General features: G+C 46.2%; 1 protein-coding gene across 3 annotated transcripts in view; it reads right to left on the minus strand.

Annotated features, from left to right (window-relative positions):
• Positions 1 to 27,409, minus strand: part of ZNF644 (zinc finger protein 644) — a 59,846-nt gene that overhangs the window by 20,597 nt on the left and 11,840 nt on the right. For all 3 annotated transcript variants that reach the window (XM_069967649.1, XM_069967651.1, XM_069967650.1), the window contains exon 2: positions 11,264 to 11,311. The gene's annotated coding sequence lies outside the window, so the exon portion shown is untranslated. The remainder of the gene's footprint in view (positions 1 to 11,263; positions 11,312 to 27,409) is intronic.

A 27,409-nucleotide genomic window follows, 5' to 3' on the forward strand; every position in this document is an offset into this window, starting at 1 on the left:
TTACGTTAGACAAAGAAACGCGACGCCTGTAAAGTGGGGACTCGGGGGGTCTCAGTCGGCGGAGGTAGACACATGCGTGCTCGCTCCATCCGAGATGATAGATTAGCGTTTCTCAACAGGAAGCAATGTCGCTAACGAAGTGGTAAATTCAGTGTTAATGAGTGGCTGCAGCTCCCACCACCTCGGAGGTAGAACCGTCCTCACTCCATCCATCTGTCGTGGTGTGAGAGGTTGGAGGAGAGAAACAGACGCTTCTCCCGTATAAAACAAGTGAGTAGAGCCCCCCGAACAGCAAGGGGGGGGGGGGGGTACTGGTTATAGAAATATAAGGTTTACTCCAGAGAGACACTCATCAAACTTACCACAGAAGCCGAGAATGAGGATTATTACAGTCCGTCGTACGGGCGCAGACAGTCTGACGGGTTAGGTTTCCTAATCTTAAAAAGTAATATCGGCTTAGAGCAGGAATTCATCTCCAGTGACCTCATATAATACAGAGGAGCAGGCGAGGGGAACACAAACTCCTCATGACTGCTATACACAAGGCCTGTATGTGGCCTGGTGCAGAACTCCTCATGACTGCTATACACAAGGCCTGTATGTGGCCTGGTGCAGAACTCCTCACAACTGCTATAAACAAGGCCTGTATGTGGCCTGGTGCAGAACTCCACACAACTGCTATACACAAGGCCTGTATGTGGCCTGGTGCAGAACTCCTCACAACTGCTATACACAAGGCCTGTATGTGGCCTGGTGCAGAACTCCACACAACTGCTATACACAAGGCCTGTATGTGGCCTGGTGCAGAACTCCTCACAACTGCTATACACAAGGCCTGTATGTGGCCTGGTGCAGAACTCCACACAACTGCTATACACAAGGCCTGTATGTGGCCTCTGACCTGGGAGGTCACATAGCTGGGTTACTCCTGGGTATCGTGGTGCAATGCCGTGACTGAGAGACTTGTGTAATCCCCGACACAGGCTGTGCGTCAAACGGGAAGACTGAGTAACATCAGGAGGAAGGGTGCAGGCTTAGCTGCCACGCCCCGCCTCTTTGACTCCACGGGCTCCATTAAAAGTCGGTTTCTCAGCACAGTTACATCTCAGACAGCAAATATAAGAGGTATAAGGTTACTAAACGCTATTTAACTAGGTTAGCTATTTGATATTGCAAAACGAGTGACACTTTAGTCTTATTGCCATATTCTGGACACCTTTCAGAAGAAGCGGTGCTTTTCATCAATAGCAATTCATTATCCTAAGGAGACAAGGCAAGAAAACAACCAACTAGGGATGAGCGAACCTGGAGCATGCTTGAGTCCATCCGAACCCGAACTTTCGGCATTTGATTAACGGTGGCTGCTGAAGTTGGATAAAGCCCTAAGGCTATGTGGAAAACATGGATATAGTCATTGGCTGTATCCATGTTTTCTAGACAACCTTAAAGCTTTATCCAAGTTCAGCAGCCCCAGCTAATCAAATGCCGAACGTTCGGGTTCGGATGGACTTGAACCCGAACCCGTTTCACTCATCTCTACAACTAACCATTTCTTCATATACTTTTTGTCGGCCTGGACAAGCTCATCGCTGATACAAAACACTTCAATACAAGGGTGACAGGGCCCACAGGCTTTCATAGGACCCCAGGTGCCATGTTATCTGCTCCTTGTAATTATAAGGGGATATTGGGTGTGGGGGGGCTCTGTCTCAAAGCTGCAGTAGCTATTGACCTTGGTATCTCAGAAGCTATATAGACAGGATCATCAGCTGCTGTCAGCCGCCTCCATACTTCCTACCTGACATTATGTTGTATATGGAAGCAAGAACTAGCCATTACAGACACCTTTTAGAAGCGCCTTAAACTCGCAGCCCTCCAGCTATTGCAAAACTGGAGAGCTAAACCTTTGGCTGTCCAGGCATGATGGGAACTGTAGTTCTGTAACCGCTGGAGGGCACAAGTTTGACAGAAGTGTTGAGCGAACTTCATGAAAGTGTCCGGGTTTGGTGACTTCTACGAATGCTCTGCATCTAACTCCCAGCGCCTGGAGAAGTTGGACGCAGTCTGTGGACTTCGTGGAAAACATGGATACAGCCTATGGCCTATAGCTGTATCCAGGTTTTCCAGGACTCTATAGGGCGGCATCCAACTTCTTTAGACACAGGGAGTTAAATGCAGAGTTTTCAGGACAGGTCGCCAAACCCGGAAGCTTTCATGAAGTTTGCTCACCACTATTTGACACCCCTGGCCTAAAGCCCCTATAACACGGGGAGATATTAAGGAGCAAACGAGCGCTGTCAGCTCCTCATTCCCCGATCGCTGCCGGTGCTACTACACACGTCGATAGCTAGCGGGTGAGAGCCAGGGGTGGTTGGCGCGGGGAGCTGCCCATAGAGGATAGCGGTGGTCTGTTCCACGGAGTGATGGCAGCAGATCGCTGCTATACGAGTCGTTTGTCTTTCAACATATTGAAACACAAAACGAATACAACGATCAGCCGTCATCATTCATGTCAACTGACTGTTGTGTTCTATTACACAAGACTATTATTGGCCGAATATGGCTGATAATCGTTTCATGTAATAGGGGCTTAAGGGAACAAAGGGTCCGCTCTGTGATGGTCCATAAACCCCCATACATTTATCCAATGAGTACGGACATCTCTACGCCCTCTGGTATATAACAAGCATTTGCTTACTTTCCAACCCACAAACCTCTGTAAACACGATAAACAGCAAAAGATGGGCAACGCTGCTTATACAAAAAAGTATTCTAAACGTCCCGGCAATTTCCCTGAGAGCCATTAATAGTATATGAGAGATAACCGTGACCCTTCCTCTCTCTCCTGGTGGAGTGACAGCTCGTACGGACGCCGCAGGCTATCCTTATTTACAAGATTTCCTACATCAGTATTTTTGCAAACTCCCGGCACTTGTTATAACACTTCTGTACACCGAGCCCCGGGGTTACCGCCGAGGAAAATTAGGTGATAATTGCATATTAACATAATTATTCTATAATTCCTGCAAAGACCCCGATCAGGTCACTTACAGGGGGTTGTGGGCGCTCAGCCAGTCCCTCATCACATGGGGCTTAGTAACTACTGAAGATGCTGCAGTATAAAAGAAAGCACCAAGGCTCCCTCAAGCAGATGATCGGTCAGGGTGCCAGGGGTCAGACCTATCCAATGGAAAATTGCTGGGCTACCCTGAGGATAGGCCATTGTTGCACCTGGCTGCAGAAGTCACTAGGATTGGGTCACTAGTATCGGATCCGCAGGGTTCTTCAGTCTGGCAACCCCAATGATCTGTGCTTGAAGGGGCCGGGGTTATCGTCCAACTATCACAGACATTTCAGTATTTATCCGCTCTCATACTGTCAGCTCTGTACCATTAGCGGCAACGGTACTGTGGCATAGTGTCATTTAAAGGGAACCATTCACCCCGTGGCCCCCGTTAGAAACAGACATACAGTAACATAAAGGTCAATATACTTACCACATCGCTCCCGGTCCCGTCCCGGATCCCGTTGTTGACACGGAGAAATCGCCGATTCTTCTTCTCCCGCCCATTATGGTAATGAGCTGAGATGAGTCCAACGTCCATAGGAAACGACGGACGAGTCCAACTTATTCATGAGGTCCTCTTCTCGTCGCCGCCCATCCACGCCTCCTGGAACTTGATTGACGTCTTCAGTCTTCAGTCTTCTGCCGAATTCCCGCGCAGGCGCCGTTGCGATGGTCTCGTCACCTCTTCTGCGCCTGCGCGGTAAACAGGATACGTGTTCGAGCCAATCGGCGCACGCGCAGTAAACAGTGAAGCTGCGGAGCGGCTTCAATTGTGAACTGCGCATGCGCCGAAAACGACTGTCACGGCGCCTGCGCGGGATCCGGCGAGAAGATAGAAGACGAGGAGGAAGAAGATCCGGCGTCAATCAAGTGTCGGAGGCGGGGAGAAGGCTGGACTTCGGGCCGGCGGCGCTCATTACCATAATGGGCGCGAGAAGAAGAATCGGCGATTTCTCCGTGTCAACAACGGGATCCGGGACGGGACCGGGAGCGATGTGGTAAGTATATTGACCTTTATGTTACTGTATGTCTGTTTCTAACGGGGGCCACGGGGTGAATGGTTCCCTTTAAGTGATTGGGGAACCCCACAGCTCTTAATAATATGGTACAGCAGGTATAGGCACAGGTACAGGATCAGGGAAGGGTGGGCTGGTATTTAAAGGGAACCATTCACCCCGTGGCCCCGGCAGAAACTGACATACAGTGACATAAAGGTCAATATACTTACCACATCGCTCCCAGTCCCGTCCCGGATCCAGTTGTTGACACGGAGAAATCTCAGATTCTTCTTCTCGCGCCCATTATGGTAATGAGCGCCGCCGGGCCCGAAGTCCAGCCTTCTCCCAGCCTCAGACACTTGATTGACCCCGGGTCTTCTTCCTCCTCGTCTTCTTTCTTCTCGCCGAATCCCGCGCAGGCGCCGTGACGGTCGTTTTCGGCGCATGTGCAGTTCACAATTCACTGTTTACTGCACGTGCGCCAATTGTCTTGAGCACGTATCCTGTTTACCGCGCAGGCGAGGTGACGAGACCATCGCAAAGGTGCCTGCGCGGGAATTCGTCAGAAGACGTCAATCAAGTTCCAGGAGGCGTGGATGGGCGGCGACGAGAAGCGGACCTCATGAATAAGTTGGACTCGTCCGTCGTTTCCTATGGACGTTGGACTCATCTCGGCTCATTACCATAATGGGCGCGAGAAGAAGAATCAGCGATTTCTCCGTGTCAACAACGGGACAAGTCCACCACATGTGGAAGAAGGAGCCGTGGGCTGATTTGCAGCGCCAGCAAGTTGTATCTTTTTGAGAGTTATAATGGGCAGACACTTCTGGTGTAATATACCATCTGGATATAATTTTATATCCGTTTTCTTGCGTTTTTACGCATCTGGAGGACTTGTAGGGTGCTAGGAATACTGACTGAATTTCGTCTTTAGTGAAGGTTTTATTCAGATCATTCTCCCAAAGCTTTATGAATGGGGGAGCAGTCGTAGGATGAGGAAGAATCAATTTTTTGTAAAGAAGTGAAATGGTTTTGGTTGGATAGTTGACTTGTGTCAACATTTCCTCGAACCAAGTAGGGGGCTTGTGGAATTTAGGGGGTTTGCAGATATTTAGTAAATGTGAGCGGATATATGATAATAGGATAGTATGGGAGGAAGAAATTTTGAGAGAAGAGGATAACTCCTCATAGCCTTAGGGTCCATTTACACAGAAAGATTATCTGACAGATGATCTGCCAAAGATTTGAAGCCAAAGCCAGAAACAGACTATAAACAGAGATTAGATCATAAAGGAAAGCCTGAGATTTCTCCTCTTTTCAAATCCATTCCTGGCTTTGGCTTTAAATGTTTGGCAGATAATCTTTCTATGTAAATGGACCCTTATGGATATGTATAGGGGTACTGTTTTGCAAAGACTTATGGGCTATGCTAATAATGTCATTAATTTGCATCAAGGAGGAAGGGTAAGTGTTTTCAGAGTGCTTCTTGTTTTACCAGTCCCAAGCCCTGAGTGTAGAGGTGATAAAGGGGGTTATATACTTTGATCTTTGTGCTATTTTGGGAGAGGAAAAAAGTAATGAGCGCAGAGGCTTTATTGCCAGCTCTTCCTCTATAGAGATCCAGGTTTTATGTGAAGGAACGCGGATGCAGTATTATTCTGGAGAGTAAATTTGCCCTTGCATAAGTCCCGGGGTCTGGTAAGCTAATGCCACCCCAGGAGAGGTTTTCTATGGGGATTTGCTGCTGGCTGCTCTGGACAGTTCCTGACATGGACAGAGGTGGCAGCAGAGAGAACTGTGTCAGACTGGAGAGAATACACCACTTCCTGCAGGACATTCAGCAGCTGATAAGTACTGGAAGACTGGAGATTTTTACATAGATATAAATTACAAATCTCTGGCACTTGCTGAGACCAGTTGTTTTAAAAAAAAAATAAAAAATTTGTGTACTGCCCCTTTACAAAGTCTGGAGCCCCTAGTGCACCTAATGGACCTAATTACAGCCAATGGGGTCCGGCAATGACAATGGTGTCCTTTCTGCTGCTTTGCTCTTATGACCACAGATCAGCCTTGTCCTGGTTATATTTATTAGGCAAGCTAGATATAACAATCCCCCTCAGATCTCCGGCACTGGCGGTCACATCACGTCTCCCTTTATTCTTACATCTAACACGCCAGATGCAAAGTAATAAAATTTGACTTTTTTTTTTTATTTATTTTTTTTAAGCCGATTCTTCCAGGCCTAGAAGTTCAGAGAAGCGAACATTTACCCCGGATCTGAATCATTAGCATGGTTTTTTTTTTTATCACATCTTACCAGAGGAATGGGTCTGTGAAGCTGCGGATAACCAGCGCTTTCCTCTAGCTGTGATACAACACTCATTAAAGCTGCTAACAAGTTTTTGCTTATTACTACTCAATTCTAAAGTTACATTTAGCGGCGTGGCAGAGACATTTGTTAGGAACGCTGTAATTACCAAATCCCACATCTGTATAAAGGTCAGAACTCCAAAGACTTCTATATATAGTTACCCTTTACAGCGCCCGTGCACCCTGTACTATGGGCCACATAGCCTGAAATTAGCAGGATTGTCAGTCAGCCACTTGAAGGGGTTTTCTGGTGTTCCAATATTGATGGCCTACCCTTAAGCGGTTCATAGACATGTCGGACAAACCCACCAAGTCTCCCCTGTCGGTGCCTGGCTGTGGCCTTCCATTTACCCATTCAGAATACATACATATGAGGGAGGGGGTAGGGAAATGTATCTGAAATGTATGGCCACGGGAAATCTGGCAGCTCTATATTATGCTCAGAAGTCTTCCCGTACTTATCAGCTGCTGGATGTCCTGTAGGAAGTGGTATATTCTCTCCAGTGTGACACAGTGCTCTCTGCTGCCACCTCTGTCCATGTCAGAAACTGTCCAGAGCAGCAGCAAAACCCCATAGAAAACCTCTCCTGCTCTGGACAGTTCCTGACATGGACAGAGGTGGCAGCATGGACAGAGGTGGCAGCAGAGAGCACTGTGTCAGACTGGAGAGAATACACCGCTTCCTGCAGGACATACTGCAGCTGATAAGTACTGGAAGACTGGAGCTTTTTAAATAGAGGTAATTTACAAATCTATATAACTTTCTGGTAACTGTTGATTTGAAAAAATAAATAAATAAATAAATATTATATATATATATATATATATATATATATATATATATATATATACACACACACACATATATACACACACACACACACATATATATATATATATATATATATATATATATATATATATATATATATATATATATATATAAAATTTATTTATTTTTCACCAGTTTCCCTTTAAAGAAGCTCAGAAACACATGTCCCTAACCTTGGTCTGACGTGTATGATTGATGTAGAGGGCTCGGCTTTTAACAATGGGCCCTGTAAATCAGTCAGCAATGCAGGGAAGATGGGTGGAGGGAGGAGGCCTACCCGCTGTGGCCTGGCAATGCTCACTTCGGCTGCTTCATTGTTCACAAGGCGCAGTGCCCACTGACCTTCCTAGCACTGCAGCTTGGCGATGTTGTAATGCATGTGCGGCACCTGGTGATCACCGCAGTGACCTATGACCTCACCTATATCTTTGGCAGGATGCCAGTAAGAAGACCGGGAAGGCCTCGGCACGGCAGCACCAGCTGATCAGTAACATAAGTGCACTCCTGTCTCCAGGTCAGGTGCGGTTTGCAGTTAAGCTCCATTCACTTCAATGGAACAGAGTTGCAAAACCTGCAGCCAAAATGGAGACAAGAGCGGACAGACCATGTTATAAACCAATAGTGTCACTTGTTTTGTAAAGGGTACGGCACAGTGTTATACGTTCTGTCATAGTAAATGGAGGCCACAATGCAGATGTGAACAAAGCTTTAATAAACCTGACTATCTTACAGACGTGACACTCGTCGTCAGGGATACATTGTGGTCTACACTGCCATCAAGTGGACAACGAACAGAACACCACCCGTATCTGTACATACAGTGGCTGCTCTCCTGCTGTTCATATAGAGCCATCATATAAAGGGTCATCATTCACCCCGCGTCCTCGTAGCTTACAGGGTCTGCAATCTAACGTTCACTTCTCTAAGTTTTACCCCTTCGGCCAAGACTCCTACATTATATGTTCTTGCTCACCTTCTGAGAGCCGAAAGGTTGGGAATAGTTACACAACATAAAGGTCATTGTGTCGCGGCCAATGTTAGTGAGGCGGTGCAACAACCACCTGACTCTCCGAAAACAATCCCTCTTTGATGAATTATGTGGTGGTGGCTCACGTGTCATTCTATGCTACCAATGACCTCAATGCAAATATACTGCAGACGTCTCTGCCACTGGGCTTTTTTTTCAGAACTGCAAATAAGTGACGTGAAATTAAGTTGCAGACAAACTATTCCAGTCATGCAATGGCAGACACCCATCTAGTGGCACATGGCTAAGTGCCACTGGGCAGACCTCTGCTAACAGCATGCCTGCCCCTATATTACATTGCCCTCAGCAAAGGCTCCCCCTTTTAACAGATCAGAGTGGGGGTTCCCCATGAGTGGGAGCATTTCTCAGGGGATCCCCTATGATAAAGATGGGAATGAAACTTAAAGGGGTGACAATATACTGATACGGGTGCATTATCTATGGACCCATGCAAGATATTTGCTTTTCTCCCACTGGTACAATTTGGGGTATCAATGACGTCTAATTGTTCTGTAATTTTTTCATATATTCTAGGACAAATAGGAAGGACAAACTATCAAAAGTCAAATCCTAGAAAACTCCTTTAAGGCAGCCAAACACTGGCCTGGCTGACCACCACATACATGCCTGGACCAGCTAGCAGCTCATATGTCCATGTGCAACCACCGCCCACCCAGGCAAATACTGACATGTATGCAGCTAAAAGGTAAGAATGTGGAGGTGGAAATCCACCATGATGCTGGGGGACGGGGGTGGTCAGGCAGCAATGTAATACTGAAAAGCCTGAGGTGTTCGTTCAATAACAATGGCATGCAGCAAGGAATATAGGAGGCTGCCCTCTTCAGTTTCAACCTGTCCACTAGAACGGATTTAAAAAGAAAAAAATGTACTTCCATGTGAAGAGAAAACATGGCCAAACACTACTAACCAAAGTGGATTTACTGCAGAGCCAAGTGCACTGAAGGAACGTGTGTATGGGAGTCAAAGCAAGTGATCAGGGTCACAGTATTGTCTTCCTTTTCTTAGGGGAGATCTAACCCGCTGAGATGTCTGTATTGCACAGGGGACACAGAGGAGGAAGGGATGTCTCTCTTACCTTCCTCCTCGGCGACGGCGGCATAAACTCCGCTCCAGATGACCTTTAGGAACTCTGCCACATCATCCGGCCAGCCCCCTCCATTGATCATCATTAGAGGGGGGTCTGGATGACGCAGCAGTGCTCCGAAGGAGTTTACCCCGACTAACAGTGCAGGCCCAGCGTCAAGGTGGAAGGTAAGAGACCTACTTTCCTCCTCAGCATCCCTGGCACTATGGAGGGCTATCAGTAGGTTGACAACCTGTTGACGGTTCCTCTTTAATGAACACTGGTTTAGCTAGAGGGTTGCTTCAAGGAATAATGCAGTGATCTCCAACCTATGGCTTACTGGGTGCTGTAAAACAACAACTCCCAGCATGTGCTAACAGCAAAACACGCTGCACCATCCAGGGAGCCACAGCGGAATACTGCCATGTAGTGCACACTGCATATACTAGGTTGAACGCTGTGTGTATGTGTATGGTTACGGATTACGGATAGAATAGATATATGTGACTCCAAAGTCTATGTCAGGGAAGAATCATTTGCATCTGGTCAGTAAGAGATGTGGAAATATAGAGGCCTCAGAAGTATCCACAGCCCTGGACCAGCTATATTCATTGTAGAACCAGAGTATTCAGAGTGCTAGGAACAGAGTTCCTCCCTAGATAGAAGATTCAATGGTGACCTACACTGCCCACTCATAAACAGATGATGAAGAGTCAATGATTCTTTATAGGGGAAGAGAAGGTATTAAAGGAGAATTATCAGCAGGTTAAACAAATCTAACCTGCAGCTAGCTCCCTAGTGGGCACGAGGCGCTGAGGAGGATGGTATGTCTCTTACCTTTATCCTCTGCGCCGTTCCCGTGCTGTTAGTTGTGCTCGGTAACCCACTAGGAGCAGTTAGGAGGACACAGCTGCCGTCCCTCCCAGCACTGATCTGAGACAGCTCCCTCCATTGATCATTAGAAGGGGTGGGCCGGCACCCCCACATACACCCCCCAACACACACACGCCTCCTTTCGTCCACCACCCCCCTGGTAATCTGCCCCTCATTAGTAATCATCAGGGGAGGTATTGACGCATTGAGGGCTGGGCTATGGTCCCCCTCTAATGATTATCAATGTAGGAGGCTGGTCGTATCGGTGCTCGGAGGGGTGGTAGCCAAAACCCCAGGGGCCGTAACTGGTAGGACAAATGCTACAGGGGATGAATGGCTGAGCGGGACTGCCACGTCCTAAGACCAGGAAGCAGGCAGTGGACTGCGGGCGCCAGCGCTGGAGCTGCAGATGTTATAGTTTTCACCCAAACCCTCCACAGGCAGTGCCCGGAGTTCTCCTTTAAATGCTGATTTAATATAAATGAGCTGCAAAACAACAGCCAGACTGAGGAAACGGGTGAAGCCGATTCTAGAAGAAAGGGGACACATTTTTGTAATACTGGATAACCCTTTGAAGAACCCATTTACAGCACACAATATCCCATTACTTATTAAAGTGGAGAAAATGCCAAAGGTCTACAGGTTTTATATTTACACCCCCCCCCCCCCCAGTATACAGTTGTCCTGTACACAGCCCTAGACTCATATACACCTCCTCTTCATCTCTTCTCTTGCAGCATACTGAAGGCATCTGAAATAACATACAGCTGGGTTCACACCACGCTTTTTTCATTTATTTTTTTTTTTTAAACTGATGTTAAAACAAATGTACTTGTGTCTGGTTTGATCCGTTTTTTCATTGACTTTTCAGTCAACTGAAAAAAACGACTAACCAGATGCACACAAACGAAGTGTGAACCCGGCCTAACCATGCTAAATAAAGACAAAAAAACAACAGGTGAATTAAGTGCAAACAAAGCCGATACAGGTGCATCACAGTCACATTACTTACAATGGTTTCCTCCTGAAGTCACCAAATCCAGACGCCTTCTGTCCGAACCTGAAACCAAACAAAGAGCAAAGTTAGTCCTGGAGCACAGAACATTTAATACAGTTGTTTCTCTCCAATTTAGAGCGACTAGTATTCGGTGAGCGTCGCTCAGTTACTGAGCCTTGTGTCTGTGTCTGTGCAGCCGGAGCCTTTATATGAGACCGTGTAAGATGCACTACATGTATCAGCCAGCCAAAGTCACTTGGATAAATGTGGAGCATAGTCCCTTCATCTAAGGCTATGATCACACCTTGATTTTGCATCCCCTCCAGCTATAAGTCTGTCACCCTCTAAACAGATGCGGATGCATAATCCTAGACAGGGATGGGAACCCTCACCCTCCAGCTATATTACAGATACCACCGCGCTTCAGCTAACCAAGTATGATGGGAAGTGTAGCTCTGCAAAGCTGGAGGGCAAAGGTTTTCCATTCCTGAAAGGCCAAACAGAACGGCCCGTCCAATAAGAAAACACACACAGTGATATGCGTCACATGTTATCCAACTTGTAAGAAGATACCAATTCAAAGGTGTATTCACCCAATTTGTGCTCAATAAAGTCCCGATGCTGTATAAAGTCCCGATGCTGTATGAGAGGTATATACTCCTTTTTATCTCGCGTTCGGGCGAGCGTCATCACATGGAAGGTAAAACGTCGCCATGGGGGGGGGGGGGGGGGCGGGACTATGTATATTCCCTGTACATGGGGGAGATAGGACTATGTATATTCCCTGTACATGGGGGAGATAGGACTATGTATATTCCCTGTACACGGGGGAGCCAGGACTATGTATATTCCCTGTACACGGGGCAGATAGGACTATGCATATTCCCTGTACATGGGGGTGGGGAGGCGGGACTGTGTATATTCCCTGTACATGGGGGACATAGGACTATGTATATTCCCTGTACACGGGGGAGCCAGGACTATGCATATTCCCTGTACATGGGGGGGGGGGGGGGGGGAGACCATGTATATTCCCTGTACATGGGGGAGATAGGACTATGTATATTCCCTGTACATGGGGGAGATAGGACTGTGTATACTCCCTGTACATGGGGGAGATAGGACTGTGTATACTCCCTGTACATGGGGGAGATAGGACTGTGTATACTCCCTGTACATGGGGGAGATAGGACTGTGTATACTCCCTGTACATGGGGGAGATAGGACTGTGTATATTCCCTGTACATGGGGGAGATAGGACTGTGTATATTCCCTGTACATGGGGGAGATAGGACTGTGTATACTCCCTGTACATGGGGGAGATAGGACTGTGTATATTCCCTGTACATGGGGGAGATAGGACTGTGTATACTCCCTGTACATGGGGGAGATAGGACTGTGTATACTCACTGTACATGGGGGAGATAGGACTGTGTATACTCCCTGTACATGGGGGAGTTGCGTACGGTAAGCTTGCACCTCGCACATATGGGCATTCACCTTACACGCATCTAACACTATGAGAATGGAGGTCTGAGTGGTTGGTGTCTTGGATATAGCTGTGGAGTCTTGTATACAGGTTTGGGCGTGTAAGCGGAGAGCGCTGCTGCCAGGTGTATGGACTTGTTCTCCTAGATGGTATGCAGGGAGGCGGAAAAAAAAATCCTTAGTCCAGTGAATTTTTTTTCTTTCAAATCAACTGGTTTTATAAAGTTCTATAGATTTGTTGTTCACTTCTATTTAAAAATCTCCAGTCTTCCAGTACTTATCAGCTGCTGTATGTCCTGCATGAAGTGGTGTACACAGTGCTCTCTGCTGCCACCTCTGTCCATGTCAGGAACCGTCCAGAGCAGCAGAGGTTTTCTATAGGGATTTGCTGCTGCTCTGGACAGTTCCTGACATGGACAGAGGTGGCAGCAGAGAGCACTGTGTCACACTGGAGAGAATACACCACTTCCTGCAGGACATTCGGCAGCTGATAAGTACTGGAAGACTGGCGATTTTTAAATAGTAAATTACAAAAGTAATTTTTAAAAGTAAATTACAAATCTGTATAACTTTCTGAAACCAGTTGATTTGAAAGAAAAAGATTTTTGCCAGAGGGAAACCTGTGATAGTGTTGTATGCTGCCTGTGGTTTGGGCAGCATAAAACCAGGCAAACAGAAATCACAGGAACGGTGCCAGACAGCTTCGCCTCATCCCGGTCTCTATCTGTATAGCGAGAGAGCCAGCAAACAACCAGGCAGGTGTGAGGCCAAGATGGCTGGCATCGTCCCTGTGACTAGCCAGTGTTATATCCAACATTCATGAATCATACAGCAATGCAATAAGGGCGACTGTCAATGCTTCATACTGACAGACAGTTTCAGGTATCCCTTCAGGTATCCTTTGAGGGAGTTATCCACGATTAGAAAAACATGGCTGCTTTCCTCAGCTCCATTCTAAACAGCAATGCCACACCCAAACTGAGGGCAAGAGTGGCGCTGTTTCTGAAAAATGATCTGTGCATTTACTAACCCTGGATATTAAAGCGTAGCTGTCATTTCAGGGTCATTTTTCTGAAAACAAATATCTATAGTACAAGCGATTTTAAGAAACTCTGTAATAGGTTTTATTTACTGAAAGAGTTTACTTCTTTACTGGAAAAGCAGTTTTCCTAGCTTCCCCCCTCACTTCAGAAGAAGCAGGATTTCTGTGTCCATTACATGTCTATGGAGAGGGGAGTGAGTGAGCACGGAGCAGTCCTGCACAGCACAACACCCAGCAATCTTCTCTCAGCAAGTTCCTAGATAAGCACTGACCAGACAGTCTACAAACAGCTGACCTTCATGTCTCTTCTTCCTGCTCATTATCTCCCTCGGCCCCTCCCCCCTCCATAGGAGAAAATGGAGAGAGCAGAGCCCGTCTTCACTGGCTTCTCTGTAATGAAGACAGATTTGCCTGAAATTGCACAGATAAGAAGTCAGGGGGGGAGGCTGGGAGATTGCTTCTTGAGTACAGAAAGAGGATTTTTTTGCCTAATAAAACCTATTATAGAGTTTCTTAAAATCGCTTATACTACTGATTTCTGTAAAAAAAAAAAAAAAAATATGACAGTTACACTTTAAGTGTCTAAGTCCTTAAAAGGAATGTGTCTTCAGAAAAATTAACTATGTAATGTAAATAAAGTATTCAAATTTAACTTTTTTCCCCCCTTTTTTAGATTTTTTTGTAGTTTATAATTAAATTTATAATTTTCTGTATTAATAGCTATATTAAAAAAAAATTCTGAAATCCTGCAGTTTTCATTCTGGCCACTAGGCGTCCTAAACTGACACTTCCTGTTCTGTAGAGAAAATGTCTCAGCAGTCTCCTCCTCCTCATCATCATCACAGGAGGATTAGGGTTAGGGTCCAATTACATTGGATGATTATCATGCAAATTATTATATTGTTCAACTTAAACGATAAACGTTTTGTGTAAGCAAAAATCAAACGACCAATGAGAAATCGTTCATCGTTCGTTTGGTGCTGACACCTAAATCATTGTTAATCGCCCAGTGCAATTCCACATTGTTCCTTCATTTGCTGGGATCAGATGGAGTAAACGACTAACAACCATTATCCTGTGTAATAAAGGGAATGATTTCAGGTTAATGATGAACGATCTTGTTTGTCATCATTTATTGTTAAAAATCGCTTCATCGAATACAGGTTACAGCAGTATATAGATGAGATGGGATCAGGCCATTCACAGAAGTTCCCAGCTCCCCCCTCCGTCCCCTATATTAGAGCACAGGACCTGCTGTAGACTAGTGCGTAAGTGCTGTAATAACGTACGTACATAAGACTGGAATAAAAAATTTTTTTTTTTTTTTTAAACGTAGGTGGTTAACAAGATAAAAGACACTGAATGCGTAAGACTATGAGGATTATTTTTCTACGTCACAGGCTCTATGGGCGCCAGGATGGTAACACTGCAGGAGAGGCACCAGTGATGAGGACCAAGAAAAGAAAGAAGCCAGGACTGCTCCACAATGCAAGTACAGAGAATAACTCCTATCTATATAGCGCCAACAGATTCCACAGCACTGTACAATTCTGGGGGTACATATACGGACAGAAATCAGACATTTACAGACGAATACATGTAATTATCAAGCCGTACAGGAGGTGCGAGGGCCCTGATCACAAGAGCCAGAAGACTATGGGTGTATAGACAGGGGGAGAGCAGGCTACGGGCACACAGACCACGGGGGAGCGCAAAGGCCACAGGGCAAAGCGCACAGGCCATGGCGACAGTGTGACATATACCTTAGTGCAGATACTCCGTATACTATAAGCCTCACATACAAAGGGTTAAAGAGCTAAACCAAGTTTGATCCAACCTGGAATAAATATTCAGGTCAGAGATATCAGAGCTGCCAGTTCTCCTAGAAAGATCAGACTATTCCAAAAAATAAACAGCAGGAGGAGGAAGAGCCAACAATTCATCTACTAATATAAGAATATAAAACCCCAGCCTAATCACTGCCATAGACTCACAAAGACAACGCCTTTATAAGAGACCGCTCCTCTCCCCCACAGCAGTCAGCGGTTATCACCGGGAGAGGACGGGTCACACACCCATCTACCCTGAAGTGGTCTCTACAAGGCAGCCATGTCTATCTCCTGCACTGTGGATTTGTTCCTCCTAAGCAGGGACCATTCATAGGGGAGTCCTGAGCAAGGACCAACAACATATATATATGCATTATAATAGAGCAGAGTCCCTCCCCCCCCGTCGGGTCTATATACTCCTGTGGAGTGCATACGCTTGTCTGAGATGGCTGTGTATATAGCCTCCCAACAAAATATACTATATTCCCCACACATCTCTACATTGTGCTGCTCCTCTGTTGTTCATACTAGAAATCTATGACTATAATGGTGCGTTTACATAGAGATTTACCTGACTGATTATTGAAGCCAAAGCCAGGAATGGATGTGAGAAGGAGAAATCTCAGTCTTTCCTTTATGACCTGTTCCCTGTTAATAGTCTGTTCCTGGCTTTGGCTTCAAAGATCTGTCAAATAAATCTCTGTGTAAACGCACCATTAGTCAACTAGGTGTTACGAGTTGGGGGGCGTGTCCCTATACTGTATGGAATTATCCAATCAGAGTTACCATTTCCAGACAGTGTAGGGACACACCCCCAACTGGTAACACCCAGTTGGCTCCAGAATTACTTCATTGTGAATACTTCAGTACAGAGAGGTCAGGAGAGGTGACCAGCCAGGAGAGGCTTTTATAGTAGAGTGTAGTGGGCATGCTCTGTGTCCTGTACAAAGGTTACTGTGCAGGGAGAGGAAGGAGGTGCCTGTAATAGGAAGGAGATTGTTGAGACATTTCCTCTTCAAAACAAGCAGTTTTATTTATTCCTCATTATTTCATTACTTGGTGTAAATTAAAGATTTTTATATTTTTTTTTAAATTTGTAAAAGGTGACAAGACAAAGACAAAAAAAAAAAAATCTTAAGGGCAGCTTTACAGGTAACGGGTTTGCAGCGGATTTCACGCTGAGAATCCTGCTACTGTAATTTTCAATGGGGTTACATACCCCGCTAAGGTCCTCATTACACCAACAGATATCTGACCAATTTATCTGACAGATTTTTGAAGCCAAAACCAGGAACAGACCATAAACAGAGAACATGTCATAAGGGAAAGACTGAAATCTCTTCTTTTTTCAAATCCATTCCTGTCTTTGGCTTAAAAATCCGTCAGATAAATTGGTCAGAAATCTGTTGGTGTAATAGGGCCCTGAGAGTATGCAACGCCGGCCCCTTTAACCCTCCCAGAGCATACATTACCTGTTCAGTGCCGCAGCTGCATCTGGAGCTTCTGGCGGTCCCATTCTGCCAATCAGTGACTGCGGCGGGACCATTCTATTACACTGGTTTCAGCTGTATACACCAATCTATTCCATCACTGGTATCAGGATATATGAACCATTCTATTCCATCACTGGTATCAGCTGTATACACCATTCTAATCCATCTATACACCATTCTTTTACATCACTGGTATCAGCTGTATACACCATTCTATTACATCACTTATATCAGCTGTATACACAATTCTATTCCATCACTGGTATCAGCTGTATACACCATTCTATTCCATCTATACACCATTCTATTACATCACTTATATCAGCTGTATACACCATTCTATTCCATCACTGGTATCAGCTGTATACACCATTCTATTCCATCACTGGTATCAGCTGTATACACCATTCTATTACATCACTGGTATCAGCTGTATACACCATTCTATTACATCACTGGTATCAGCTGTATACACCATTCTATTCAATCACTGGTATCAGCTGTATACACCATTCTATTCCATCACTGGTATCAGCTGTATACACCATTCTATTCAATCACTGGTATCAGCTGTATACACCATTCTATTCAATCACTGGTATCAGCTGTATACACCATTCTATTCCATCACTGGTATCAGCTGTATACACCATTCTATTCCATCACTGGTATCAGCTGTATACACCATTCTATTCAATCACTGGTATCAGCTGTATACACCATTCTATTCCATCACTGGTATCAGCTCTATACACCATTCTATTCCATCACTGGTATCAGCTGTATACACCATTCTATTCAATCACTGGTATCAGCTGTATACACCATTCTATTCCATCACTGGTATCAGCTCTATACACCATTCTATTCCATCACTGGTATCAGCTGTATACACCATTCTATTACATCACTGGTATCAGCTGTATACACCATTCTATTACATCACTGGTATCAGCTGTATACACCATTCTATTCAATCACTGGTATCAGCTGTATACACCATTCTATTCCATCACTGGTATCAGCTGTATACACCATTCTATTCAATCACTGGTATCAGCTGTATACACCATTCTATTACATCACTGGTATCAGCTGTATACACCATTCTATTCAATCACTGGTATCAGCTGTATACACCATTCTATTCCATCACTGGTATCAGCTCTATACACCATTCTATTCCATCACTGGTATCAGCTGTATACACCATTCTATTCAATCACTGGTATCAGCTGTATACACCATTCTATTCCATCACTGGTATCAGCTCTATACACCATTCTATTCCATCACTGGTATCAGCTGTATACACCATTCTATTCCATCACTGGTATCAGCTGTAGACACCATTCTATTACATCACTGGTATCAGCTGTATACACCATTCTATTACATCACTGGTATCAGCTGTATACACCATTCTATTCCATCACTGGTATCAGCTCTATACACCATTCTATTCCATCACTGGTATCAGCTGTATACACCATTCTATTCCATCACTGGTATCAGCTCTATACACCATTCTATTCCATCACTGGTATCAGCTCTATACACCATTCTATTCCATCACTGGTATCAGCTGTATACACCATTCTATTACATCACTGGTATCAGCTGTATACACCATTCTATGGGTCCAATTACACAGAAAGATTATCTGCCAAATATTTTAGGCCAAATCCAGGAATGGATTTGAAATGAGGACAAATCTCAGGCTTTCCTTTATGACCTAATCTCTGTTTATAGTCTGTTTCTGGCTTTGGCTCCAAATCTTTGGCAGATAATCTGTCAGATAATCTTTTTGTGTAAATGGACCCTATTACACTGGTATCAGGATCTATACACCATTCTATTCCATTACTGGTATCAGGATCTATACACCATTCTATTCCATTACTGGTATCGGATCTATACACCATTCTATTACACTGGTATCAGGATCTATACACCATTCTATTCCATTACTGGTATCAGGATCTATACACCATTCTATTCCATTACTGGTATCAGGATCTATACACCATTCTATTCCATTACTGGTATCGGATCTATACACCATTCTATTACACTGGTATCAGGATCTATACACTAGACTTTTACATCATTGGTATCAGGATCTATACACTAGACCAGGGGTCCTCAACTGACGGACCGCGGTCCAAACCCGGACTGCAGCGGCCAGCTGTCCGGACCCCGGCTGCGGTGCTGCTCCCTGCACAGTAACTACGAGCGCTCATAGATACCGAGCAGCAGCGGCACTGACAGAGAGGAAGCCATTGGCTCCCTCCGTCAGTCACCTCTCACTGGCCGCAGCGGTCACAAGAGGCCGCGCTCCCCCTCTGGTGTCGGCGCTCGAGAGACGTTCCTGCGCCGGCGGGGAAAGCGGCCTCTAGTGACCGCTGCAGTGCGGCTACGGGAGGAAGAGAAGAGGACGCTCCGGACTCAGGTGAGTATAAGTGGTTTGCTTTTTTAATGCTATATGGGAGGGAGCACAGGGGGGCTATATACAGGGGGAGAGCGCACAGGGGGGGCTATATACTACTGGGGGAGAGCGCACAGGGGGGGCTATATACTACTGGGGGAGAGCGCACAGGGGGGGCTATATACTACTGGGGGAGAGCGCACAGGGGGGGCTATATACTACTGGGGGAGAGCGCACAGGGGGGGCTATATACTACTGGGGGAGAGCGCACAGGGGGGGCTATATACTGAGGGAGAGTGCACAGGGGGGGCTCTATACTGAGGGAGAGTGCACGGGGGGGCTAAATACTGAGGGAGAGTGCACAGAGGGGCTATATACTGAGGGAGAGTGCACAGGGGGGCTATATACTGAGGGAGAGTGCACAGAGGGGCTATATACTGAGGGAGAGTGCACAGAGGGGCTATATACTGAGGGAGAGTGCACGGGGGGGCTATATACTGAGGGAGAGTGCACGGGGGGGCTATATACTGAGGGAGAGTGCACGGGGGGGCTATATACTGAGGGAGAGTGCACGGGGGGGCTATATACTGAGGGAGAGTGCACAGAGGGGCTATATACTGAGGGAGAGTGCACAGAGGGGCTATATACTGAGGGAGAGTGCACAGAGGGGCTATATACTGAGGGAGAGTGCACAGAGGGGCTATATACTGAGGGAGAGTGCACAGAGGGGCTATATACTGAGGGAGAGTGCACAGAGGGGCTATATACTGAGGGAGAGTGCACAGAGGGGCTATATACTGAGGGAGAGTGCACAGGGGGACTATATACTGAGGGAGAGTGCACAGGGGGACTATATACTGGGGGAGAGTGCACAGGGGTACTATATACTGGGGGAGAAAGCACAGGGGGACTATATACTGGGGGAGAGTGCACAGGGGGACTATATACTGAGGGAGAGTGCACAGAGGGGCTATATACTGAGAGAGAGTGCACAGAGGGGCTATATACTGGGGGAGAGCGCACAGGGGGACTATATACTGGGGGAGAGTGCACAGGGGGACTATATACTGAGGGAGAGTGCACAGAGGGGCTATATACTGAGAGAGAGTGCACAGAGGGGCTATATACTGGGGGAGAGCGCACAGAGGGGCTATATACTGAGGGAGAGTGCACAGAGGGGCTATATACTGGGGGAGAGCGCACAGGGGGTTATATACTACTGGGGGAGAGCGCACAGAGGGGCTATAAACTGAGGGAGAGTGCACAGAGGGGCTATATACTGAGGGAGAGTGCACAGAGGGGCTATATACTGAGGGAGAGTGCACAGGGGGACTATATACTACTGGGGCAGTCACCCCCTTTGTACCTTATTTAAAAGGGCTGGTGAGAGAGAAAAAATGCCAGTTTTCCCACTAATAAGCATTAATTCTGTATGTAAATAGTTCAACAACATTTGTGAAAAGTAACAAAACACGTTTCCTACTGATGTTCAGCTCGGACCCTCACCTGACAATAGACCCCGGTAAGTGGACCTTCACTAAAAGTTGTTAAGTACCCCTGCACTAGACTATTCCATCACTGGTATCAGCTGTATACACCATTCTATTCCATCACTGGTATCAGCTGTATACACCATTCTATTACATCACTGGTATCAGCTGTAGACACCATTCTATTACATCACTGGTATCGGATCTCTATTACACTGGTATCAGGAGCTCTAAAGAACCCACCCTCTCCAGTGTCCTTTTAGCTTCTCCCCACGCACCAGAGCTGCCACTGAAGTGACAGACTGCTCAACCAATCACTGGTCCTGTCGCTGCACTGTCTGATTGGCTGAGCGGCCTGTCACTTCAGAGCGGCTGTGGTGAGCAGGCAGAGGCTAAGAGGGCGCCAGGGAATGTGTGGGCAGGTATTTTTCTTTTTAACTATTTCCTATATACGCAGCAAGGGCCCCACGGACATTGAGCAGTGTATGGGCTTGGTAAGTGAGCACTGCTCCCGTAGATCGGCGTTCCCTTACAGTGCGGGGATGAGCCGTGTAATCCAGCCCTAAATGACACTTAAGTTTAAAGGGATTATCCAGACTTAGAAAAACATGGTCGCTTTCTTCCAGAAACAGCGCCTCTCGTCCTCCGGTTGGATGTGGGGTCTTGCAGATCAGTTTCATTGAAGTTAATTGAGCTGAATTGTAATAGTGCACACAGCCTGAGGACAGGGGTGGTGCTATTTTTTGAAGCTGTTTTTTATCTAATAAACAGTCGGAGGCCAAGACTTCTCTAGCACATGTTTAACAATTAAAGCCGCTCTTACCCGCAGAGCACTGCTTTAACAACACCTGCAGGCGGCAACGGGAACTTAGCAGTTTTGGGATATGTTCACACAGGCTGTTAATTGCCATTTAATTTCACCAGTGAGTGAATATTGCCTGTGTTTTCAATCCACTCCTAGTTTTGGCTAAAAAATACTGACAAAAATACTGCCTTAACCTTAGGTAGGACTGGGCGATATAGCCAAAAAATAAAATCTCGATTTTCTTAAAAATTTGGACGATTCTCAATTTAAATCTCGTTTTTTTTCTCGAGACAACAACTGTATCGCTTCCCACTATAACAGTGCTCACCCTGTGACTGGGGCAGACTGAGGGGTACTAGGGGTGACTGAGGGGGGGGATGGAGGTAACTGGGGCAAGAGTGCACATAGCTCTTCTCCTCTCACCCTGACACGCAGTTTCCCCTCCCGGCCACACACACACACACACACACACACACACACACACACACACACACACACACACACACACACACACACACACACACTCTAGAGGAGGCAGCAGGGACTGCTCCAGAGACCGGGAACCTGTTTGTGTGGCTGGGAGGGGAGCGAGACGCTGTATGTAAGGGGCAAGGGAAGGTCACCGGATGCTGCCCGTCGACCCCACACCGCCCCTTTCCGGACTGTTCAGTCGCCCGCCTCACACCGCCCCTCTCCGGACTGTTTGGCCGCCTGCCCCACACCGCCCCTCTCTGGACTGTTCGGCCGCCTGCCCTGCCGCTCTCCTGACTGCCCGCCTGCCCAACACTGTACGGCGCCGTCTGTCCTGCCCACAATGATAGATTCTAATCGATTCTAACATTCTGGGCGAATTAATCAAATTAATATGATTAATCGCCCAGCCCTAGGCCTAGGGTAGCTACACAAATAATGTATCCGCAGCGGATACTTGCCCATTCACTTCACTGCACTGATTGGCTGACCGCTGGGAGATGCCGGGAGCCCCTGAAGCTGGAGCGGGGACCTGGTACAGTATGTTCCCAGGCCGCTGGGGTTAATGGTGCTGAGTTTGACATACTCGCAGCGTGATGACAACCCAGCTGCGAGAATGTCAGCCCACTGAAGTGAATGGGTGAGTATCCACAGCAGATTTCGCAGGGAGAAATCCACTGCTGATACGTTATGTGCGAATCTAGCCTTAAAGAGGACCTGCAGCTAACCCCATAAACACCCCACTTGTCGCCCGCATTAACAGACCATGCACTTATGGAGCCCGGACCACAGAGCAGACCATATAGGTGCAGCTCTTACTTTTTTACAGTTTGAGCTGCCGGCCGCACCAGGATCTGTAGTCGACCAAATAAGAACCAAATGGGTCTCTTTTCTGTCTTAAAATCAGAATTCTGATTATTGCAGAGAAAAAAAAAAAAAATCTAGTGTGCGGATGAGGCCTAGAAGATGCAGCTATGTATGAATACAGCCTAAGGAAATGTTCACACAGAACAGAAATTCTGCAGATTATGAGGTTGAAGGTACCTGGTAAAATCCACCAGTAACCTGCAGCTCTTCTGTCCTGTGTGAACAGACCCTTACAAAGCTTTAGCACATAAAACTAGTCTTCCATCGCTGGGTAATGAGCAGCCGACGTCTCTTCAGATCATCAGGGTTTATGCAGCTCGTTGTGGCACATCCAACAGGAGGATAAAGCTGCTAAGATGAGACTATCCCCCTTTATAACAAATAATAGAAGCTAGATAAGTCCAGAAAAGGTTACGGAGCGAGTGACAGGCTCCTGGGCCTCGACCAACCTCAGAGAGAGTCACTACCTCCTAACACACAAAACTTGGAACAAGATCAAGTCTTCACAGGAATGGCGGCTCCACCAGGAGGAGTGACGACCCCCAGTCTGTAGAGCTCCTGTGGGCAGGGTCCTCTCACTCATGTACTTTACCTTACCATCTGTATGTTAACCCATGGGTGGGGAACCTACGGCCCTCCAGCTGTTGCAAAACTACAACTCCCATAATACCCAGACAGGCAAAGCTTTAGCTCTCCAAGCATGATGGGAGTTGTAGCTGGAGGGCCGCAGGTTCCTCATCCTTAACATATAAATAGTGAGATGCTGAGGGGGAAAGATGGCTCCTTATATTCTCCCTGGACACCCCCTTTAAAAAAAGAAATTCTGTTTCAACCTTTTTATTGGATTTTCACACACACACACACACATCGCAAAAATCTCTCTGATGTTTAATCTCGGACGCACTAACATTCATCACCTTTCCACAAGCCGACTGCTGAATGTGTGATTGCTGGGGGTTCAGTCGGTGGGACCCCCAGACACGAGAAGGCTGGTGCGGTAAATCAGTCGTGAATTATTGCGGCCACCACTCCATTCAATATTGTAGGACTGATGGGAGTCAGCGCTGTATTCACAAAACCCCATGGTGGAAGGATACAATCACACAGTTATCCCGTGGGCTCAGTGGAGGGATACAATCACACAGTTATCCTGTGGGCAGGGGGTACATACTGTCTGACAACATTTCTGGACTCTATCCTTGTCCTGATCTCTACTCCCCCATCGCTCTATCCGGACAGTGCCAGGTCCCAGCCTAGCAGGGCCACTTGCTTCCATCATCATACTTGCTAAGGCCATCTCTGGCTATGGTCAGACACTGCTAAGGGGGGCATCTGGTTTAATGGGCGCTGCCTGCATGTCAATATGGAAGCCGGAAGCACCGACCACCTGGGACCAGGCACCTCCAGAAATGGATATAACAGGATCTGATCTTTTTTTTCCTACATTATTATACCAGCCTGAGACAACGAATAGGAACCAGGAGCCAGAAAGGACCTTTATGGTCAGCACTAGTATATGCTGCTCATTCAATATACAGTGGTGCCTTGGATTAGGAGCATAATACGTTCCGGGACGGCGCTTGTAATCCAAATCCACTCTTAAACCAAAGAAAATTTTCCCATAAGAAACCACTGATCTGCAGACAATTGGTTCCACCCCCCAAATATAATGATTTTTATTTTAATGATTTATTCTGCATAAAAGTTACTGTACAGTATAGCAATCAGCATGTGGTATATAATATATAGTAACTGTATAACCCTGATAACACAGCAGCTGGATATGTGATATATCAGTTACTGTACAGTATAGCAGCATGTGGTGTATAATGTATAGTAACTGTATAACCCTGATAACACAGCAGCTGGATATGTGATATATAAGTTACTGTACAGTATAGCAGCATGTGGTATATAATGTATAGTAACTGTATAACCCTGATAACACAGCAGCAGCTGGATATGTGATATATAAGTTACTGTACAGTATAGCAATCAGCATGTGGTATATAATGTATAGTAACTGTATAACCCTGATAACACAGCAGCTGGATATGTGATATATAACTTACTGTACAGTATAGCAAGCAGCATGTGGTGTATACTGTATAGTAACTGTATAACCCTGATAACACAGCAGCTGGATATGTGATATATAAGTTACTGTACAGTATAGCAATCAGCATGTGGTATATAATGTATAGTAACTGTATAACCCTGATAACAGCAGCAGGTTGTAGATACAGGATGGAGATGCAGATCCCCATAATGCAGTAGCGTAGTACAACAGGCTAGAATAGAGAAGCAGGGCTGCTGTCAGAGGTCTGTGTGGTAACATGACAGCAATAGGGAAGGGGGTGTGTTTAGTATGGACCAATCAGGAAGTGAGAATCACAGAGCTGTGCAGGAGGACCGTGGCAGAAACCTTATATACAGCAGTGTGTATAGCTGAGTGAGTGCATGCACGTTATAGCAGCAGTGTGTATAGCTGAGTGTGAGTGCAGGCACATTATAGCAGCAGTGTGTATAGCTGAGTGTGAGTGCAGGCACATTATAGCAGCAGTGTGTATAGCTGAGCGAGTGCAGGCACATTATAGCAGCAGTGTGTATAGCTGAGTGTGAGTGCAGGCACATTATAGCAGCAGTGTGTATAGCTGAGTGTGAGTGGAGGCAAATTATAGCAGCATTGTGGATAGCTGAGCTTAAGTGCAGCCACATTATAGCAGGAATGGAGAGGATGGGAAACACAAGGACTGACAGACTACAGGAAGCAGGAAGGAATGAGCAGGGCATACAGCTATGAAGAGATTACCTACACAGTCCTGTCCCCTGATGTAAGCCCCAGCCTGAAGTGGATCTGCTATGATTTGGAAGGTGATGGAGACTTCCTGGGTCAGAGAGTACTGGGCTGTAGACACCGCTATACAGGCCATGCCCCTCCCCCACTCCCTTTCCCACCCAGTGCAGGGAGCTCTTACACCAAAGCAATGATCTTACACCAAGCCACAATTTTGAAAAACTGTGAGCTCTTCTTGCAAAACGCTCTTCATCCAAGTTACTCTTAAACCAAGGTACGGTATAGGAAAACAGAAAGACAAAAAAAAAAAAGTACTTCCATCCTTGTCCTCACACTCTCAGAATGATCAGCATTTGCCGGGGTAAAGTCCTATGTACGGATTTACAACACAGACCCCATTATGTTTGGTGCAAAGCAAATACATCATCCCTCATATGATGCGTGTGGCGGGGCGTAATGCTGTGAGGACAAAGCATTAGGACCCAATATGAAAGAAGGGACCAGAAGCTTCTAATAGCACCAATCCTCTGGTTATAGTCAGGATCCCAATAGGGGCGTCCATCACATCAGACTCAGTGATTCCCAGAATTACAAGGGTTGTTAATCAAATTAACTGGTGCCAGAGATTTGTAATTTACTTCTATTAAAAAATCTCAAGTCTTCCAGTACTTATCAGCTGTTGTGTGCTCTGCAGGAAGTGGTATTTTTTCCAGTCTGGAGAGCAGGAGAGGTTTTCTATGGGTATTGGCTGTTGCTCTGGACAGTTCCTGACACGGACAGAGGTGGCAACAGAGAGCACCGTGTCAGACTGGAGAGAATACACCACTTCCTGCAGGACATACAGCAGCTGATAAGTACTGGAACACTGGAGTTTTTTTCTTATAGAACTAAATTAAAAATCTCTGGCACTTTCTGGCACCAGTTGATTTGAAACAAAAAAAAAAAAGTGAACAATCCTTTTAAACGCCTTGGCTCTATACAGAGATTTCCCCTAGACGCTTGGCTGACGGCTGTACCTCCCATCTCTCCCACACACGGCCAATAACTGCGCCATAGCTGCATCTCACCAATTCACAACACTGCGTGGGGCTTTTATATGCGGTTTTCAGATTCAGTCCTCATCGGTTTTCACACCGACCACTAAGCACAACAAAAGGGCATCTGTCTCCAATGTTTCCGTATACATGTTTATAGCCAAAAAGTAGGGTAAAAAACCGAACTCTGACTTAGAATGCTGGGACAAAACATACAGACATTTGTTAATGGTCATGGCTCACCTCATTCCCCTCCCTGCACAGGTCACAAAGCATGCCCACAACATCCTCCCTAGAATTTAACAGGTGATGGTCACGGCTCTGTCACCCCTCTCCTTGCACACAGCACACTACAATGAAGGTCAATAGGTGATGGTCACAGCTCCCCTCCTCCTCCCTGCACTGTGACCTCTGGAA

The sequence above is a fragment of the Dendropsophus ebraccatus genome, chromosome 4 (assembly GCF_027789765.1).
Source record: "Dendropsophus ebraccatus isolate aDenEbr1 chromosome 4, aDenEbr1.pat, whole genome shotgun sequence".
Taxonomy (NCBI): domain Eukaryota; kingdom Metazoa; phylum Chordata; class Amphibia; order Anura; family Hylidae; genus Dendropsophus; species Dendropsophus ebraccatus.